Source organism: Neophocaena asiaeorientalis, unplaced genomic scaffold, assembly GCF_003031525.2.
Source record: "Neophocaena asiaeorientalis asiaeorientalis breed wild unplaced genomic scaffold, Neophocaena_asiaeorientalis_V1.1 scaffold327, whole genome shotgun sequence".
In the NCBI taxonomy this organism is placed as follows: domain Eukaryota; kingdom Metazoa; phylum Chordata; class Mammalia; order Artiodactyla; family Phocoenidae; genus Neophocaena; species Neophocaena asiaeorientalis.
Window position 1 is genome coordinate 390116 of NW_020174560.1, and position 21782 is coordinate 411897.

The 21782-nt window shown below is 39.2% G+C and overlaps 1 pseudogene; it reads left to right on the forward strand.

Moving 5' to 3' along the window:
• Window positions 1-1622: 1622 nt before the first annotated feature.
• Window positions 1623-2673, forward strand: LOC112408106 (G protein pathway suppressor 2 pseudogene; annotated as a pseudogene).
• The last annotated feature ends 19109 nt before the right edge of the window (window positions 2674-21782 follow it).

Genomic DNA, 21782 nt, shown 5'->3' on the forward strand with positions numbered 1-21782 from the left:
GAGAGGCCCGGGAACCGAAAAAAAAAAAAAAAAAAAAAAAAAATTAACTCATCACTATTTAAAAAGCAATGAGAATTTTTAGCTATTAAAACCAATGTAATGGGTAGAGGGTGCTTGGTAGGTAAACTTCAAGATGGCTACAAGCAAGCCCTACCTTCTGGTATTCATGTCTTAATTCTTAATCTTTGCATATGGGTTGGAGCTAGTGATTTTCTTCTAACACATAGAATATGGCAAAATTGATGGATAGCATTTCAAAGATTAAGTTGCAAGGAGACTGTGGCTTCCATTTTTCTATCCTTTTGTTCTCATGCTTGCTCCCTCAGATGGAAGTCAGCTGCCACATTGTGAGCTGACATAAGGAGAAGCCCCCATAACAATGAACTGAGGGAGTCCTACAGGCAATGATTAGTAAGAAACTGAGTCCCTTTGTCCAACAGCCCTGAAAAATTGCATATTGCCAACAATCACATGAGTGAACTTGAAAGTAGATATTCCCTCAATCAAATCTTCAGATGATACTTCATCCCTGGGCAAAATCTTGATTGGAATCTTGTGAGAAGCCTTGAAGTAGCGGAATACACTTAATTCTTAGCTGGACTCCAGACACTCAGAAACTATAAGATACTTTACTTTACTACTTTACTTTCACTAAGTTTTGGAGAAATTTTTTATGATGCAATTGATAAGTCATAAGGTTGCTGGGGAGGCAGAGAGGCAGTTGGGAACTTATCTGAAGGTCAAATAGTAGAATGGCTCCTGGTGAAAAATCAAATTAATGATAAAGTCAAGGCAGGAATTTTCTCAAAACACAAGACAAAAGAAAAGTAAGAAAAAAATAATGTATTTATTTTTTGGAAGTTAAGAGATGTAGAGAATAGATGTAAGAGATTGATGGATAAGAGAGAGTCAAAGAAATAATAAGGAAATATAATTTTTTAAAATCCCTAATCTGAAGAAAGTTTTGAGTTCTCATGTAGAGTCAGTGAAAGCTTAAATTATTATTGAAGAAGATACTTAGTAACATTGTGGTGACATTTGTTACTTCTCAACAACAAATGGAAAATTCCATAAGCTGAGAGAAAAATTAAAATTTCCAGTATTCTAGAAAACATTCCAAGATGCTTACAATGTATTTAAGAAAAATATTTTGAACTTATTCAAATTATATTCAAATGTAAAAGCAAAAGAAATACATTTTCAGAAGTTCTAAAAAAGAGGAGGCTTAAAATTAATTCCTTCTCCTTGATTAATTATTAAAGTATGTGCTCCAGAAAAAAAAAGAAAAAAAAAAAAAAAAGACTGAGTCCAAGAAAGAAGAGAACAAAATAACATATTAATAGTAAAATACATAATTAACTCTAAATTATATAGCTAGTTCAGTTATGAAATTTATAAAATGGAAAAAATTTCAGTTTAAAACAGCAGACAGCCGCGCACGTGGAGGAGCCGCGCTGAGGGCCCGGCTGGGCGGTGGGCACTTGACAGGGGTGGCGGGCGGGCGGCTTCCGCCCGGCCCAGGGCGCTACCCCTGAGCTCCCGCCTCCCTGTAGGCCTGGCCCAAGGTCTGGCAGCCAGCAACAGAGCCGGGCACCCACGGCCCGAGCGCCCCCGGCAGCATCATGCCTGCACTGCTGGAGCGCCCCAAGCTTTCCAAAGCCATGGCCAGGGCGTTGCACTGGCACATCATGATGGAGCGGGAGCGCAAGAGACAGGAGGAGGAAGAGGTGACCAAGATGAGGGAACAGAAGATGAAGGAAGAGCAGGAGAGAAGGAAGAAAAAGGAGATGGAAGAGAGAATGTCACTAGAGGAAACCAAGGAACAAATCCTGAAGGTGCAGGAGAAGCTTTTAGCCCTACAGGAAGAGAAACATCAGCTTTTCCTGCAGCTCAAGAAAGTTTTACATGAGGAGGAAAAACGGAGGCGAAAAGAGCAGAGTGACCTGACCACTCTGACATCAGCGGCATACCAGCAAGTCTTGACCGCTCACACTGGAATTCACCTCCTCAGCATGCAGGGGAGCCCTGGAGGACATAATCGCCCAGGCACATTTATGGCAGCAGACAGAGCCAAACAGATGTTTGGACCCCAAGTGCTTACAACCCGGCACTACATAGGCTCAGCAGCTGCTTTCGCAGGGACCCCAGAGCATGGGCAATTCCAAGGAACCCCGGGCGGCGCCTATGGGACTGCTCAGCCCCCACCTCACTATGGACCCACACAGCCTGCCTACAGTCTTAGTCAGCAGCTCAGAGTACAGTACCTGTCTCAGCCACAGCCTCAGCCCTATGCCGTGCCAGCCACTTTCAGCCCATCCAGACAGGGTTCCTCCAGCCTGGTGGTGCCCCGTCCTTGCAGAAACAAATGGAACACGCTAACCAACAGACAGGCTTCTCTGACTCATCCTCCCTGCGCCCCATGCATCCCCAAGCTCTGCATCCAGCCCCTGGACTCCTGGCCTCACCCCAGCTCCCTGTGCAGATGCAACCAGCAGGAAAGTCGGGCTTTGCAACCACCAGTCAGCCTGGCCCTTGGCTCCCCTTCATCCAGCACAGCCAGAACCCGTGATTCTACCACAAGTGACCATCAGATTTGATCTTCAACCTTGCCCCCAGCCCCTGCCGTGGGGGAGGATCCCTGGTGTGTCCTAGTCCCAGGCCAATAAAATCTACCTGCCACTGAAAAAAAAAAAGAAACAGCAGACTGACCAAACATGCTGTGTCTCTCATTTCTCCAGACAAGTCGCTAAGATTGTAATAAATAAAAATAAAAGGCATCATCAGTACACAAGGAAAAGAGAATGGAAATATGTGCATCTACATATTGGAGAACTTAACAAAATTTTTAAAGGTTAAAAGCAAATAAAGGAATAGGAATATTTACAGTGGTAGAGGAATTCACAGACTAGAGTACATGCTGTGGAGGATATACAAAGAAAAGAACTTACAGTAGTAGCCTTGAAAAAAATCCACATTTCAGAATTCAGAAATTCTGTATAGAAGAAGGCTGAAAAGTGGTGACAGGCTGAAATCATAGGGGCTCATTTAGAAGTCAGTATACAACAGTCTAACCCTCTCACTTCAGCCAGCTATTACACTGGATCTCTCTTTAGGTACAAAATCAGAGGTATATTCTGAGGGAAATTTATTAGCAAAAACTCAGGACTCTAAGAAAACTTGAAAATTGGAGATTAAGCGTAAGTATATATAATATGCAGTTAGATTTCAACTTCTCTATCACATACAAAATGCCAGCAACTGGGCATTTACATCACAGATGCAGATCAGTTATTGATTTTGCCCTCCCCATTTGAATAGCCTTAGGAAAAAACAACTTAGCATAAAGGCATTTGGTGATTCTGTAGAAAATGGACAACTTCCAGTCTCAACATTCTAAAGCTGAGCCCACAAGCAGAAAAATCCCTGTCGTGTGCATTAAACTTCCAGTTAGCTTTTTAAATGTGTGCTCTTAGATATGATTTTTTTCTATTAAAAAAAGTTATCAACCTAGAAATAGATAGAAAATTCCTTAACTAACAAGAACTTAACTTACAACAAATAGCAAAATCTTTTGGAACATTGCAACCAAACCACTACAAAAAAAATTGGATTTATAATATTGAAAAGAAAAGGATTTAACTCACATTTGTATGTGATATTTTTGTTTTTCTATAAATTTCCAAATAGTCCACAAAATAGCTATTAGAGATATAGACAATGTAGTAAAGCAGTTGAGTTAAAAAAGAATAAGAAAAATAAACTTGTATATAGGTATATGCCAGAAATAATCAAGAAGAAAATATATTTTTTTAAAAAATTAGTATGACCTATTGCTATATCAACTATTAAAAATAACATCAGTCGGAAAGCGGGGCGGGGGGGAGGGAAAAAAAAAAAAAAAAAAACATCAGTCTAAGAATAAACAAGTGCTAGAGAATATGGCTGGTGGAGTATGTATGGGTGGTTTGCGGAGGAAAACCAAGATGTGAATGAACTTCTAAAACACTGCAAAGTGAATGGTCCAGGGAGATATTTTATGATTGTGCAGCAGCATTAAGAGCACACCTGGCACTGTGGTCATAAATTTAAAATGCAGTCCATCAGCATGCTTTAGTACTTTTGAGAAGCGATACTTATTTGCATTGATACAGGTGCAGAGTTGGGAGAGAGCTGGATTTACCTGAGTTGTGATTTTGTCAAGTGAATTGTAAAATTGAGAATAAGGGCAATGGAGTAAATAATACATTTAAACAAGTTAATAAAATAATTGGCCACAGAATTGAAGTTGGATAAGGAGAGAAGAAAGGACATCAAGAAATACACTGGAGAACAGAAAAGATATCAAGACAAATAGATTGGAGGTCTCATTTGAGTAAAAGGATTGTTGAAATTGGAGTAATAGAAGGATATACATGTTACTATATATAAAATAGATATAATCAGCGAAGACCTACTGTATAGCACAGGGAACTCTACTTAATATTCTGTAACAGCATACATGGGAACAGAATCCGAAAAAGAATGGATATATGTATAACTGAATCACTTTGCTGTACACCTGAAACTAACACAACATTGTAAATCAACTATACCCCAATATAAAATAAAAATTAAATTAAAAAATAAATTAAAAAAAATAGAAAAGTGAGTTGAAAAGTGAGGTTGTGTAAAAAATTGAAATTACGGATTGGTTGAAATTTGGAGTAATGATAAGATCTGAGTGTGACTTAGGTAGAATGGTGGACAAGATAATTAGAAAATAGGAGATCAAGTAACTGAGAAGTATTAACATTGCAAATGTTACCTATGTACATACTGAAATCAATAAGAATTATGATAGGTCAAGGAGAGGATGTAGGTAAATTATACCAATAATGAGGAATAATGGGTAACATAATCTAAAAGGCTTGAGATTTTAAGCTGAAGGTTTGTAAGGAAAAAAGAGGAAGAGAGGTCTGAAATGACAGACCTCTAGGCTCAGTGGTAAAAGGGAAAGAAATAAAATAGATGGAAATAAACAACTACCACTTAGGAGCGCTGCAGGGAAAGCAATACCCCCGGAAAGTTCCAGGTTTATGATGGCACAAGAAGAGACAGGAACCAATCAAGGAAGAGATTGAAGATATAGAGGAGTTCACTGGTGATAAATAGTGAATTCCATTGGTCTCAGTGGAGAAGCAGAGGAGTTGAGGATGAGTGGAAGATGGATGACAAGGAAATGTACAGATCATATATAGTTCTAAGCATAGGAAATAAGGTGTCTGAGGCTGTGATAACATAAAATGGCAATAAAGGAGAAATAGCAAAATTACACGATTTCTGGTATTCTCAAGGAAGATGGTGTTAATGAGGGTAAAACTGTAGGGAGGTGGGAATGGCGGTTGTGGGGCTCTCTCATGATCCCTGCCAATATTGGGCTGAGTGTCTGAGAGAGTGGGATGTTAGTCCCAGTGCCTGTCAGAGATGAACAAAATGTACTTGGAGCTTGGTGCACCCCCCTCCCAACCAAGATGATGGAATGGAGTTATCCTAGGGGAAGCCAAGTGTTACACTTGACCTTAGACAATAAGGGTAGAAGTGATGGGGGCTGAGGTCTCAATTTGGGGGCTCACTCTTGACCAAGTACTATTTAGGGCTCATTAAAGCTGAGTGCCCAGGACCCCTGCTTGAGCTCTGTTTATGGAGTTGAGGACTTCTAATAGCTGGGGAATTTCCTGCCTCCCCGCTAAGAAATCTGAAGAAAAACAGATTCTCTCCTTGCCTGGTATCTAGAATTTGGTCAAATGATATGTACAGCCTTTCAGACACTCTCACCAGGGACTTTGAAGAGTGGAGTAGTGATGCAAAGGCTCAAGGTCAAGTGGAATTCATCCACAAAGTCAAGAATATGGCAATGAGTGTTCAGGGCAGTCAATTTTGATAGTGGGAAGTGCATGACCAGTGGTGACAGTTCCTGGATCAACTTCCTGAGCAGACTTGGAGCTTGGCTGTGCTTGACCTATCCTGGTTCCTACTTAAGCTGCATGCACAAAACTTCCAATATCAGCACTTGCCACAAACCCTTCTTATAAATCCCTCTTCTGCCTAAATAAACCAAATTAAGCTTCTGATATTTTCAGCCAAGAATACAACTAGTACCCCTGCATATGAACAAGATACAGCTGGTGTCCTAGCTATTCACTTGTATTGAAGAATCTCACTCCAGTCCTTTCCACAAGGAAAGACAGCATGTATTCTTATTTTTAGAGATCTTGGTGTTTCCATCACAGTGTTTCTGACAGAGTTTATTAATAGCCTGGCATTCTCTTCTACCCCTAGCACTGGGTACACCATATTTGGCAGTTATTTCTTAAAATTACTAATTATTGGATGGAGTAGTGTCTATAAAAAACTGAATTCAGTGAAAGCTCCACATATTATAAGTGGTTATGATACTACTGACAAATAAAAAGCCTGATGATTCTTACACCTGAGGAGTAATATTTAGTTCTCCCCTTTTTCCTCCACTTGGTAGTTTTCTTAAATTCCATTCTTTTAAGGAAAAGAAATTTAACTTTAATGTCATTGCTTATGTTACCACACACTGAATTCATATAAAGCAGGAAGAAGAAATGGAAAATCTTAAGCACAAAGTAGAATTTTTCAAAATAAGTACATTTCTTGGACCAATATTTTGATTCATATGTGACATTTCTGACTTCAAATTAAATCATCAAATGACTCACCAGACTTGAATCTTGTGTTTCAATTGGTTAGCACAATCTGTTCTCCCAAATTAAATTTCTAAAGGAGTATGTCTTTGGATACTATAGCTGACAGGAACACTACCTAATTAGCTGTTTATATGCAAAGCAGGAGAAAAGATAATTAGAGACATGGATTATGCAAAGGCAATCACACGGACAGAGGGCAAAATAAACTGCAAACATATTGAATCAAATTTGTATATAAATTTCTACAGTTTATCATGTTTCATTTGTATTGTATTACATTTATGCATCGTTTAACATGTTATAAATGAAGTAATATCCTAATCCATTGATTGATAAACTAAATATAAATCTTATAACATGAACTATCTATTGGACTACAAAGATAATAAGCTTCAATGAATGAAAAGGAATAAAGTCTTATATTTGGAAAATGCCTTCCTTAGCTCTGACCTCCAGTACTCTTCTCCAGAAAGGGAAGGTGGGGAGCAATGGAAATAGTTAGCTTTATATCACTAATAGCTTAGTCAAAAAAGAAAAACCCTGGCTTACAGAACCTGTTCTAGTTATCTATTGGTGCATTACAAACCACCTCAAATCTGTTTGGAGTAAAAAGACAAATATTTTATCATGCTCACAATTGTGTGGGTCAGGAAGTTGAGTAGAGCATAGAGAAGATAGCTTGCCTCTGCTCCAAGATAACTAGGACCTCAGCTGACATGACTTAAATGGCTGACAGTTGGTTGCTGAGAGAGTTGGATTAGGGTCACATTTCTGGAGCTTCAGTTCTGGCTGTCAACTAGTTTCTTTGGTTCTTCTCCATATTGCATTTTCTGGGAATGGAATGTCTCAGGAGGCTTCTTCACTCACATGCCTTATACATTAGCTAGCATGGTTGGAACAGCTGGAATTGAATGGACATCTCTCTCTTCTTTTTTTTTTTTTTTCCATGCAGCCTTGGCTGGCATGGGCTTCCACACAGCATCATATTCTTAGGGCAGTAATCCTATGCAATAGCTTGCTTCTATAAGACCGAACATTTCTAAAACACAGCATGGGGAAACTGCCAGTATGTTAAGGCCTGGACTAGGAAATTAGCATGGCAACAATTCCACCATATTTTATTGGTCAAAACATGCCAAGATTCAAGGGAAGAGGACATAGGCTTCTCTCTCAATGAGAAGAGTGTCAAATAATTTGTGGCCATATTTAATCTGCTAAAGAACCTTATATCCACCATGATGATGTACCAGAACCTGGAAGATCTTAGCAGGATTCCATGACATGACTTCACATAGGTGTTGTTGAACCCAAGTTCACGTGCCCAATGCACAGTGAGGCCAAAAAAACTGAAACATCAGACTTTAGAGCAGAGAAAGTTTTATCATAAGGGCCAAGCAAGGAGACTGGGCAGCTCGTGCTCAAAAGACCCAAACTCTGATGGATTTCAGGGAAGAGTTTTTAAAGGCAAATTTGAAGGGAATGCTACAGGGTGTGGCACTTTCTTCTAATTGGTTGGTAGTGAGATAACAGTGTGGTGCTCCAGGCATCTCAATCATCAGCCTCTGGTTCCAACAAGTCTGGGGGCTACGTGCTCATGGTCATCATGTAGTTAACTTCTTCCATTTGGTGGGGGGTTTAGTATCTGCAGAACAACTCAGAAATGTGCATAAGACACTGTTACCTATGTCCTTCAGGGAGGAACCAAAGATTCTGTGACTGCAATATGGCTGATCTATTATTCAAACTGTTACCAGTTCTCCTGGCCCAACTGCTATTTTTTGTTACTACATGTTCACATTCTTTTAATAATTAATTCTTGACCCAGGCTTTTGTGACTCAGGAGAGGCCTGGGGGACTAAAGCTTTTCTACAAACAAGAGGCAGGCAGAGGATGGGTGGGGGGGGTGGGGGAAAGTCTGTTTCAGTAAGGCCTCATAGGGTGCTGCTTACACAGGCTTTCACTTACATGGCAGCCCCCCACCTCCTCCCCCAACACACACACACACACACACACACACACACACACACACACAGACTCACACACGCACACACACATGCACAAGGCAGAAATGCAGTTTCAAGAAGTAAAGTGTTTTGGAACAAGTTATTTTTAAAAAACTGTTCCAAAGTTAGTATGCATGCAAAAATTCATATTTGAGCTCCCAGTTTGGCACGATGACCTGAGCTCTGAGTATATTTATCTCAAATTCTTTCTAAACCCTACTGAAATCATGGTAAATTTCAAAAGGGAATACATTCATAAAAGTGCAGATGAGGCAAGAAAGATCATTAGAGTACCAGGTAAGTTGATGTACTTCCTAAATATGGAAGGTGCATGACATCATACTGATAGACAAACTAAACAGAAATAGAATCAGTGCACAGTATACTAAAGGAATGATGCAGGTGGAGCCTGCAGGGGACCTCCAGGCTTGTAGCAGAAAGAAAAGGAAAGTCATAACAGCAAGGAGAGCAGAGCCTAAATGGTTATACTCCTTGTTGCATGTATGGGTATATGTTTGTCCCCAGGATGAACTAAAGAGCTGCTCTTTAGAGAAGCTGAGTAATCTGTCTAGGAGCATTAAGGCTCTGTGCAGTAAAGGATTAACCTTGCCCAAAGAAAAATTTGACCCTTTGCCCTTAGCTACTGAGAGATAACCTCTAAGCCCTGAAATATCCTGCTGAAAAGAGTGTATTTGTTTACCTGGGGACTATGGGCTACTCCATACAGTTTATACTAATAATATGATTTATGGTGATGGCCTTGGACCACATAGTATCAGCTTGAGCTCTGGGGGTGCTGGATGCTAAGGTCAGCCACATGGAAGGTCAATCTTGTCTATGTGGCCAAATCCCAATAAAAATCCCCAAGGCTCATGTGAGCTTCCTGGGTTCATCCCATGCATATTGTCACATATTGTTACTGGGAGAAGTAAGTGTTGTCCACATGACTCCAGTAGGCTTCACACCTGGTCTCTCTGCACTAAATGCCTTTTCCCATTGCTGATTTCAATCTGTATAGTTTCACTATAATAAACTATAACTGTGAGTATAACAGCTTTGCTAAATTTGGGGTCCTTCTAGTAAATGACTGACCCTGAGGGTGGAGTTGGGGACCTCCTGAACTCAGAGTTCTTATTGAGAAGATTGGTTTTCAGGAATGGCCCTCCTAATTTTAGCATTTAGGTAGATATTCAGACTGCTTGCCTTCTCTCTCTCTACTTTTGAAATCAAATTAACCCAGACAAACAGAGTTTACAGTAATCCCTTCTACTCTAGGAAGAGTTTATGATTGATAAATAAAGAAATAAAGGAATTCACAAATAGTTTACAGTTATGCCAATAACTTCTAGAAGAACCCAACAGAAATGGTCAAAAGGAATTACCCTTGTGGAGTGGAATGAGAGTCATGGAGTACATAAAAATTTTACCCTACCATATTTTAAAAATATTATTTCCGTGGACATAGATTTTTTTGATATTTAGTAGAGTACATGGCCATCCAAAAGAGACAACACTTTTCAGTTTCCCTTGCACTGATATGTGGTCCTGTTGCTAGACTCTGCTCAAGGAGATATGCTCAGAAATGTGTGGCAACTTTGAGAAACCATCATAAGAGACATCCAGTGTGTCCTTTTTGCTCCTTTTTACTACACATACTCCTCTTCCTTGTTCCCTGAAGCAGAAACCCGAATGCTGCCTTGGAACATAAGAATGAAAGCCACAGACTAGAGAAAGTAGAACCAGGAAGTAGTTAGAGCCTTTGAAAACAAAGTAGAGCAGAGCTGGCAGATGACCCCTAGACTGAATAGCTCCAAACTTTTACGTGAGAGAGAAATAGCTCTTAACTTTGGTCTAAATCAAAGATATTTTGAGTTTCCTGCACATGCATTTAAAATTAATTTTAATATACATGTATTACTTTTATCAAAGCAGATTCATGTTCTGCCACTAACTTTACTTCCCTTCTGTTTTTCTCGAACTCTATACCTCCTCTCTTCTTTTCCTTTGAAATAACTTTTTTTTTTTTTTTTAACATCAGTCTCTTGATAATAAAGTCTTTCATGAATGACAATGATTTTGAGTAAACGGTTTTGTCATCTGGAAAGAGCTCCTAGCTTATCTTCCCATGCATCCTTGGGATGAAGCAGAAAGAGTGTGCTGCCTTCTAGTATACCATCAGTGTAACTAAGCACCAATATTTTGGCACCTTTGAGAAGAAAAAGGCTGCAAGATGTTGTTGCTGTCAGTAAATCCCTTAAGTTATTAGTGTAATGAAAATGGAATTTCAGATAATAAGTCAACATTAATAAAGCATTTTTTTTAGTATTACAGATGTGCATAAGAATTTCTATTCCTTCCCAGGTTACATAGTAATTATTATTTTTACTTCCTTGATATCATCAGGTAAAGGTATAATGTAAATGCACAGTGTTTTTACAGACAGAGTCAAATGGGATGCTGAGAAAACCTGAAAACACCCTGGGGAAAAATGGCCAGATGTTTGTCCATGCACATTTTTAATCTATGGTCTAGGTTATGGTAAATGTTACAGAAACAAATAAACAAATGAAAAAATAAAAAACCCTACATATTCTTCACATTAAACAAGACAAAATGCCTTAATCTCTGTCTGTCTTTGTTCCACGGTGAAATTATTTCACCCAACTTCATTCCTGCAATTTCCAGCACAAATAAAACACCTGTGCCCCTAAGCTAAGTGGGTAACCATCGACACACTTGTTAAGCATTACCAATTAACTGTACTGTAAGTCATTTAAATTGCTGGTGCACAGATGAGCAACATTTATTTAATTGTTTAATAACCTACACTCTAAAGGAAGCTTGCTAATACACCCACAATTGAGAAAAAATAATGCTGTTTCAGGGAAACATGAATTGACTTACCTTTCATGTACTGCTGTCATCGCTTGGGCAAACCTGTAAAACGCTAACTCTCGTCAGTGATTACATGCATGGTCCTCTGATGCAGTAGAACACTTTGTCATGCTGAGGCTCAGAAGAAAACTATCCTAGGCACTGTAGGTTTCAAAATGTCCTTGTTATTTTATTTTGACCCCTTTAATTTTATTTCTTATTTATATTTGTTTGTCTGTCAGTCTCAAGGGAGCTTATTATGTATTCGGAGTTGACCAAAAGTACTTTAGGAAATGTAAAATACTCTTCATTAAAAAATTGAAGGTATATTTATTACAACATGTGTAATTTTTCAGCTCTAGGATTCTCTTCCAATTCAAGAACTTGAATAAGGACACTTCACTCTACCTTTGCCATCTGACAAAGAACAACTATGATTTAAAATCCATCTAAAAGATCACTGAAGTTAAATTCAACAAATATTTCCTGAGCACATACCAGGTAGTATGCTAGTTGTTAACTAGCTGCTCCTTTAAAAAGATAAAAATGTATACAAATAAATATTATAGTTGATATAAGGAAGTGTCTGTCAACACAAATTTTGGAGTCAGATTGCCTGGATTCAAATCATCCAACACTTACTATCTGTTTGTTACTGAACACAAGTTCGTGTGCCTGATGCACAGTGAGGCCAAACAAACTGAAAAGTTGGAGTTTGGAGCAGAGGAATGTTTATTTCAGGGCCAAGCAAGGAGAACAGGTGGCTCCAGTTCAAAAGTCCCATATTCTCTGATGGTTTTCAGGGAGAAGTTTTTAGAGGCAAATTTTGGGGTAAGGGCTACAAGGTGCATGACTTACGTCTGATTGGTTGGTGGTGAGGTAACAGGGCAGTACTCCAGGAATCTTGTAATCATCCAAAAGTTACCATCCTCCACTTCAGGGGGAGCCTTAGTTCCTGCAGAAGAACTCAAAGATATTGTTTGTTTTTCTTTTCTTTAACATCTTTATTGGAGCATAATTGCTTTACATTGTTGTGTTCATATATCCCCATATACCTACCCTCTTGTGTCTCCCTCCCACCCTCCCTATCCCACACCTCTGGGTGGTCACAAAGAACCGAGCTGATTTCCCTGTGCTTTGTGACTTCTTGCCTCTAGCTCTCCATTTTACATTTGGTACTGTATATATGTCAATGCTATTCTCTCACTTCTTCCCAGCTTACCCTTCCCCATCCCCATGTCCTCAAGTCCATTCTCTAAATCTGAGTCTTATTCCTGTCCTGCCCCTAGGTTCTTCAGAACCAATATTTTTAGATTCCATATATATGTGTTAGCATATGGTATTTGTTTTTCTCTTTCTGACTTACTTCACTCTGTATGACAGACTCTAGGTCCATCCACCTTACTACAAATAACTCAATTTCGTTTCTTTTTATGGCTGAGTAATATTCCATTGTATATATGTGTCACATCTTCTTTAACCATTCAACTGTCGATGGACACTTAGGTTGTTCCATGTCCCGGCTATTGTAAACAGAGCTGTAATGAACATTGTGGTACATGACACTTTTTGAATTATGGTTTTCTCAGGGTATATGCCCACTAGTGGGATTGCTGGGTCATATGGTAGTTCTAATTTTAGGTTTTTAAGGAACTTCCATACTGTTCTCCATAATGGCTGTATCAATTCACATTCCCACCAACAGTGCAAGAGGGTCCCCTTTTCTCCATTTCCTTGCCAGAATTTACTGTTTGTAGAATTTTGATGATGGTTACTCTGACAGGTGTAAGGTGATACCTCATTGTAGTTTTGATTTGCATTTCTCTAATGATTAGTGAGGTTGAGCATCCTTTCATATGTTTGCTGGCAATCTGTATATCTTCTCTGGAGAAAAGGCTATTTAGATCTTCTGGCCATTTATTGGATTGGTTTTTTTGTTCTTTTGATATTGAGCTGCATGAGCTGCCTGTATATTTTGGAATTAATCCTTTGTCAGTTGTTTCATTTGCAAATATTTTCTCCCATTCTGAGGGTTGTCTTTTAGTCTTGTTTATGGTTTCCTTTGCTGGGCAAAAGCTTTGAAGTTTCATTAGGTCCCATTTGCTTATTTTTGTTTTTATTTCCATTTCTCTAGGAGGTGGGTCAAAAAGGATCTTGCTGTGATTTATGTCGTAGAGTTCTCTGCCTATGTTTTCCTCTAAGAGTTTTATAGTGTCTGGCCTTACATTTATGTCTTTAATCCATTTTGAGTTTATTTTTGTGTATGGTATTAGGGAGTGTTCTAATTTCATTCTTTTACATGCAGCTGCCCAGTTTTTCCAGCACCATTTATTGAAGAGACTGTCTTTTCTCCATTGATATTCTTGCCTCCTTTATCAAAGACAAGGTGACCATAGGTGTGTGGGTTTATCTCTGGGATTTCTATCCTGTTCCATTGATCTATATTTCTGGTTTTGTGCCAGTACCATATTGTCTTGATTATTGTAGCTTTGTAGTATAGTCTAAAGTCAGGGAGCCTGATTCCTCCAACTCCGTTTTTCTTTCTCAAGACTGCCTTGGCTATTTAGGGTCTTTTGTGTTTCCATACAATATGTGAAATTTTTTGTTCCAGTTCTGTGAAAAATGTCATTGCTAGTTTGATAGAGATTGCACTGAATCTGTAGATTGCTTTGTGGAGTATAGTCATTTTCACAATGTTGATTATTCCAATCCAAGAACATGGTATATCTCTCCATCTGTTTGTATCATGTTTAATTTCTTTCATCAGTTTCTTATAGTTTTCTGCATACAGGTCTTTTGTCTCCTTAGGTAAGTTTATTCCTAGGTATTTTATTCTTTTTGTTGCAATGGTAAGTAGGAACGTTTCCTTAATTTCTCTTTCAGATTTTTCATCATTAGTGTATAGGAATGCTAGAGATTTCAGTGCATTAATTTGTATCCTGCTACATTACCACATTCATTGAGTAGCTCTAGTAGTTTTCTGGTAACATCTTTAGGATTCTCTAAGTATAGCTTCATGTCATCTGCAAACAGTGACAATTTTACTTCTGCTTTTCTGATTTGGATTTCTTTTATTTCTTTTGCTTCTCTGATTGCTGTGGCTAAAACTTCCAAAACTATGTTGAATAATAGGAGTGAGAGTGGGCAGTCTTGTTTTTTTCCTGATCTTAGTGGAAATGGTTTCAGTTTTTCACCATTGAGAATGATGTTTGCTGTGGATTTGTCTTATATGGCCTTTATTATGTTGAGGTAAGTTCTCTCTATGCCTACTTTCTGTAGTTTTTTTTTTTTTTTTAATCCTAAATAGGTGTTGAATTTTGTGAAAAGCTTTTTCTGCATCTATTGAGATTGTCATATGGTTTTTATCATTCAATCTGTTAATAAGGTGTATCACATTGATTGATTTGCCTACATTGAAGAATCCTTGCATTTCTGTGACAAACCCCACATGATCATGGTGTATGATCCTTTTAATGTGCTGCTGGATTCCATTTGCTAGTATTTTGTTGAAGATTTTCTCATCTATGTTCATCAGTGATATTGGCCTGTAGTTTTCTTTTTTTGTGACATCTTTGTCTGGTTTTGGTATCAGGGTGATGATGGCCTCATAGAATGAGTTTAGGAGTGTTCCTCCTTCTGCTATATTTTGGAAGAGTTTGAGAAGGATAGGTGTTCTTCTCTAAATGTTTGGTAGAATTCGTCTGTGAATTTATCTGGTCCTGGGCTTTTGTTTGTTGGAAGATTTTTAATCATAGTCTCAATTTCAGTGATTGTGATTGGCCTGTTCATACTTTCTATTCCTTCCTGGTTCAGTCTCAGAAGTTTGTGCTTTTCTAAGAATTCATCCATTTCTTCCAGGCTGTCCATTTTATTGGCATGGAGTTGCTTGTAGTAATCTCTCTTGATCCTTTGTATTTCTGCAGTGTCAGTTGTTACTTCTCCTTTTTCATTTCTAATTCCTTTGATTTGAATCTTCTCCCTTCTTTTTTTTTGATGAGTCTGGCTAATGGTTTATCAATTTTGTTTATCTTCTTAAAGAACTAGCTTTTAGTTTTATTGATCTTTGCTATAATTTCCTTCATATCTTTTTCATTTATTTCTGATCTGATCTTTATGATTTCTTTCCATCTGCTAACTTTGGGGGTTTTTTTTGTTCATTTTCCTCTAATTGCTTTAGGTGTAAGGTTACATTATTTATTTGAGACTTTTTTTTTTTTTCTTGAGGTAGGATTGTGTTGTTATAAACTCCCTCTTAGAACTGCTTTTGCTGCATCCCATAGGTTTTGAGCCATTGTGTTTTCATTGTTATTTGTTTCTAGGTATTTTTGGATTTCCCCTTTGATTTCTGCAGTGATATCTTGGTTATGTAGTAGCTTATTGTTTATTCTCCATGTGTTTGTATTTTTTACAATTTCTTTTCTGTAATTTATATCTAATCTCATAGCGTTGTGGCCAGAAAAGATACTTGATATGATTTCAGTTTTCTTAGATTTACCAAGGCATGATTTGTGACCCAAGATATGATCCATTCTGGACAATGTTCCATGAGCATTTTAGAAGAAAGTGTCTTCTGTTGTTTTGGATAGGATGTCCTATAAATATCAATTAAGTCTATCTTGTTTAATGTATCATTTAAAGCTTGTGTTTCCTTATTTATTTTCATTTTGGTTTTCTGTCCATTGGTGAAAGTGTGGTGTTAAAGTCCCCTACTGTTATTGTGTTAATGTTGATTTCCCCCTTTTATGGCTATTACCATTTGCCTTATGCATTGAGGTGCTCCTATATTGGGTGCATAAATATTTACAATTGTTATATCATCTTGGATTGATCCCTTGATCACTATGTTGTGTCCTTCTTTGTCTCTTGTAATCATCTTTATTTTAGTCTATTTTGTTGTTATGAGAATTGTTACTCCAGCTTTCTTTTGATTTCCATTTGCATGGAATATCTTTTTCCATCCCCTCTCTTTCAGTCTGTATGCGTCCCTAGGTCTGAAGGGGGTCTCTTGTAGACAGCCTATATATGGGTCTTGTTTTTGTATCCATTCAGCCTGTCTATGTCTTTTGGTTGGAGCATTTAATCCATTTAAATTTAAGGTAATTATCGATATATATGTTCCTATTATCATTTTCTTAATTGTTTTGGGTTTGTTATTGTAGGTCTTTCCCTTCTCTTGGCTTTCCTGCTTAGAGAAGTTCCTTTAACATTTGTTGTAAAGCTGGTTTAGTGGTACAGAATTCTCTTAACTTTTGCTTGTCTGTAAAGGTTTTAATTTCTCTGTTGAATCTAAATGAGATCCTTGCTGGGTAGAGTAATCTTGGTTCTAGGTTTCTCCCTTTCATCACTTTAAATATGTCCTGCCACTCCCTTCTGTCTTGCAGACTTTCTCCTGAAAGATCAGCTGTTAACCTTATGGGGATTCCACTGTATATTATTTGTTGTTTCTCTCTTGCTGCTTTTAATATGTTTTCTTTGTATTTAATTTTTGATAGTTTGATTAATATGTGTCTTGGCCTGTTTCTCCTTGGTTTTATCCTGTATGGGACTGTCTGCACTTCCAGGACTTGATTGACTATTTCCTTTCCCACATTAAGGAAGTTTTCGACTATAGTCTCTTTAAATATTTTCTCAGTACTTTTCTTTTACTCTTCTTCTCTGGGACCCCTATAAGTAGAATGTTGGTTCATTCAATGTTGGCCTAGAGGTCTCTGAGACTGTCCTCAATTCTTTTCATTCCTTTTTCTTTATTCTGCTCTGTGGTAGTTATTTCCCCTATTTTATCTTCCAGGTCATTTATCCATTCTTCTGCCTCAGTTATTTTGTTATTGATTCCTTCTAGAGAATATTTAATTTCATTTATTGTTTTGTGCATCATTGTTTGTTTGCTCTTTAGTTCTTCTAGGTCCTTGTTGAACGTTTCTTGTATTTTCTCCATTCCATTTGCAAGATTTTGGATCATCTTTACTAACATTACTCAATTATTTTTTGGTAGACTGCCTATTTTGTCTTCATTTGTTTTGTCTGGTTGGTTTTTACCTTGTTCCTTCATCTGCTGCTTATATCTCTGTCTTCTCATTTTGCTTAACTTGCTGTGTTTGGGGGTCTCCTTTTTGCAGGCTGCATGCTTCTAGTTCCCATTGTTTTTGGTGTCTTCCCCCAATGGATAAGGTTGGTTCAGTGAGCTGTGTAGGCTTCCTGGTTGAGGGGACTGGTTCCTGTGTTCTGCTGGATGAGGCTGGATCTTTTCTTTCTGGTGGGCAGCACAGAGTCTAGTGTTGTGTCTTGGGGTGTCTGTGACCTTATCATGATTTTAGGAAGACTCTCTGCCAAAGGGTGAGGTTGTGTTCCTGTCTTACTAGTTGTTTGGCATGGTGCACCCAGTACTGGAGCTTGCTGGCCGCTGAGTGGAGCTGGGTCTTAGCGTTGAGACAGAGATCTCTGGGAGAGCTCTCGCTGATTCATATTACATGGGGCCAGGAGGCCTCTGGTGGTCCAATGTTCTGAACTCAGCTCTCCCACCTCTGAGACTCAGGCCTGACACCCGGCCAGAGAACCATGACCATGTCAGCCACATGGCTCAGAAGAAAAGGGAGAAAAATAAAATAAAATAAAATAAAAAGTTATTAAAATAAAAGAATTTTGTTAATGTTATTAAAGTTAAAAAAAATAATTAAAAAAGGAGAGAGCAAGGAAACCAATAAACAAATCCACCAATGATAACAAGTGTTAAAAACTCAACTAAGATAAACATATAAATCAGAAATGAGTCAGTTGTATACAGCAAGCCCCAAGTCTACAGTTGCTCCCAAAGCCCACTGCCTCAATTTTGGGATGATTTGTTGTCTCTTCAGGTATTCCACATTGGCAGTGTACATCAAGTTGATTGTGGAGATTTAATCTGCTGCTCCTGAGGCTTCACAGAAAAATTTCCCTTTCTCTTCTTTGTTCAAACAGCTCCTGGGGTTCAGCTTTGGATTTAGCCCTGCCTCTTCATGTAGGTTGCCCTCTGGCATCTGTTATTCACTCAGACAGGAGGGGGTTAAAGGAGCAACTGATTAGGGGTCTCTGGCTCTCTCAGGCCGGGTGAGGGAGGGGTACGAAATGTGAGGGAAAAGCCTGCAGCAGCAGAGGCTGGCATGACATTGCAACAGACTGAAGCATTCCATGTGTTCTCCTGGGGAAGCTGTCCCTGGATCACGGGACCCTGGCTGTTGCAGGTTGCACAGCCTTCCAGGAAGGGAGGTGTGGAAAGTGATCTGTGCTTGCACACAGGATTATTGATGGCTGCAGCAGCAGAGTTAGCATTTCACACCCATCTCTGGTGTCTGCTCTGATAGCCACTGCTCACACACATCTTTGAAGCTTGTTTAGGCAGTGCTTTCAACGTCTTCTCCTCACGTACCCTGAAACAATGATCTCTTGCCCCTTAGGCAGGTCCAGAATTTTTCCTGGACTCCATCCCAGCTAGCCGTGGTGCACTACCCCCCTTCAGGCTGTCTTCATGCAGCCAACCCCAGTCCTCTCCCTGGGATCTGACCTCTGAAGCCAGAACCTCAGCTCTCAGCCTTCCCCTCCCCAGCGGGTGAGCAGACAAGCCTCTCAGGCTGGTGAATGCTGGTCAGCACTGATCCTCTGTGTGGAAATCTCTCTGCTTTGCCCTCTGCACCCCTGTTGCTGCACTTTCCTCCATGGCTCCAAGTTCCCCCACCGTCCACCCCCCATCTCCACCAGTGAAGGAACTTTCTAGTGTGTGGAAACATTTCCTCCTTCACGGCTCCCTTCCACTGGTGCAGGTCCCATCCCTATTCTTTTGTCTCTGTTTTTTCTTTCTTCTTTTGATCTCCCCAAGTGTGTGGGGAGTTACTTGCCTTTTGGGAAGTCTGAGGTCTTCTTCCAGTGTTCAGTATGTGTTCTATGAGTTGTTCCACATGTAGATGTATTTTTTTATGTATTTGTGGGAAGGAAAGTGATCTGCATGTCTTACTCCTCCACCATCTTGAAGGTCCTCCAAACATATTATTATTTATATTCCTTCAGGAGTAGCTAGGATCCTGCTTTAATCACTGCACTATAATTTCTTAATTTTTTCTCCTTTGTTTCTGCAATCCTTTACTTCCCAGCTTAGCAATGGTTTGAATATGCTCTTTGGTATTCAGGAAGGTCTAGGAGGCTAAAGACTTTATTCTTCAAGTAAAAAACTGGGGACACAGAAAGGTACTTGTACCCAGGAGGACCTCACAGTGTCCTGCTCATTTTCATGTGCAAATGTTGGTAAGTACTTTAACTCTTCGTATAAAATAGAAATAATAATAATATTACCTGTTATGGATTGAAATGTGTCCTTCCAAAAAGGTATGTTAAAGTCCTAATCCCCAGTACCTCAGAATGTGACCTTATTAGGAAATATGGTCTTTCATTGATAATCAAGTTAAAATGAAGTCATCAGTATGGGTCCTAATCCAATATGACTGGTCCTTATAAAAAAGATTAATTTAGATACAGAGATAGGCCCACACTGAGGAAGGATGATGTAAAGACATGCAGGAGAACAACATGGGAAGACATGGACTGGTGCAGCTGCAAGCCAAGGAAAGCCAAGGGTTTCTGGCCACCACTAAAAGCTAGGAAGAGGTAAAGAAGAATTCTACCTAGAATCTTAGAGAGAATATGGCCATGCCAATTTGATTTCAGACTTCTAGCCTCCAAAACTATGAGAGAATATATTTCAGTTTGTTTTGTCACCCAAATGTGGTACTTAGTTAGGGCAGCCACAGGAAAAAATACACCACCTTTTGGACTTGTTGTGAAAGGATTAAGTAAATTAACATATTAAAGGGAAACTGTGTAACTCAGATTGGGACTTGAAGCCATGTTTTTTTAATTGAGATCACACACCTGGTCTCAAGACTTAATGAAGCTCAAGTTCTTGATGTCTCATTGCAGGAAGAATTCAGCGAGAGACAAACTGATAGGTAAGAAGTGGATTTATTTAAAGAGAAATAAAGTCCACAGAGTGTGGACCATCTCAGAAGGCCAGAGGCCCTGAAATATGGTGTGGTTTGTTTTTATGGGCTGGATGATTTCATAGGCCAATGAGTGTGAGGATTATTCTAATTATTTCAGGGAAAGGGCAGAGATTTCCAGGAATTGGGCCACCACCCACTTTTTGACCTTTTATGGTTGGCCTCAGAACTGTCATGGTGCTGATGCATTTGCCATTTAGCTAATGTATTACAATGAGTGTATGAGGCTCATGGTCTACTGGAAGTTGAATCTCTGTCATCTTGGACCTAGTTGGTAATAACCAGTTTTCATCATGTCCTATGGCTATGTCATTCTTTTAAAGGTTGTGCCCTGCCCCTTTCCCTCCTGTTTCAGAAGTACTTAGAACAATGCATGCACTATGGTCAGCCCAACAGATTTCTGTTAAATACTTTATAGAGGTAGAGGAAAAGGTATCTCAGAAGTATAGGAGAAAGATAGTTTATCCACAAGTTTGCAATTTAAATTAGCAAATATTTATTATCTCACAATTTTTATGTGTCAAGAATCTGGTGGGACTTAGTCATATGTTTTTGGCTCAAGGTCTCTCAAGAGATTTCAGTCAAGCTGTTGCAGAAAGGGGGATCCCTTCCAGGGCCCAAGAATAGGCTCTTGTCTAACACTCGGAAATGAATTGTCTGAGGACACACACCTACTGACAAAGCAAAAGACTTTATTGGGAAGGGGTGCCCAGTCAGAGAACAGTAGGGTAAGTGAACCCAGGAGAAATGCTTTGCCTTCATGGCTCACAGTCTCAGGTTTTATGGTGATGGGGTTAGTTTCCAGGTTTTCTCTGGCCAATCATCTTGCCTGTGCCCATACTTGGTCTGACTCAGGGTCCTTCCTGGTGGTGCACATCTCTCAGCCAAGATGGCTTCCAACATGAAGGATTCTGAGATGTTGGTAGGACAATATTGTGGGCTGGCATCTCCTCCCTCCTTTCGGCCCCTTCCAAATTCTCCTAGTTAGTTTTTGGTGGCAGCACCATGCTCCTTATTGGGACCTCCTGTTGTGAGACAACTCATGCAAGTGGTTATCATCATGCCTGGCCAATTGTCCCCTAACAAAGCAGTTGGCTGGGACCATGGTCTCATCTGAAGACTCAACTCAGTGGCAAGTGGGAAGAACAGCTTTTCCATTTTATTTCTTG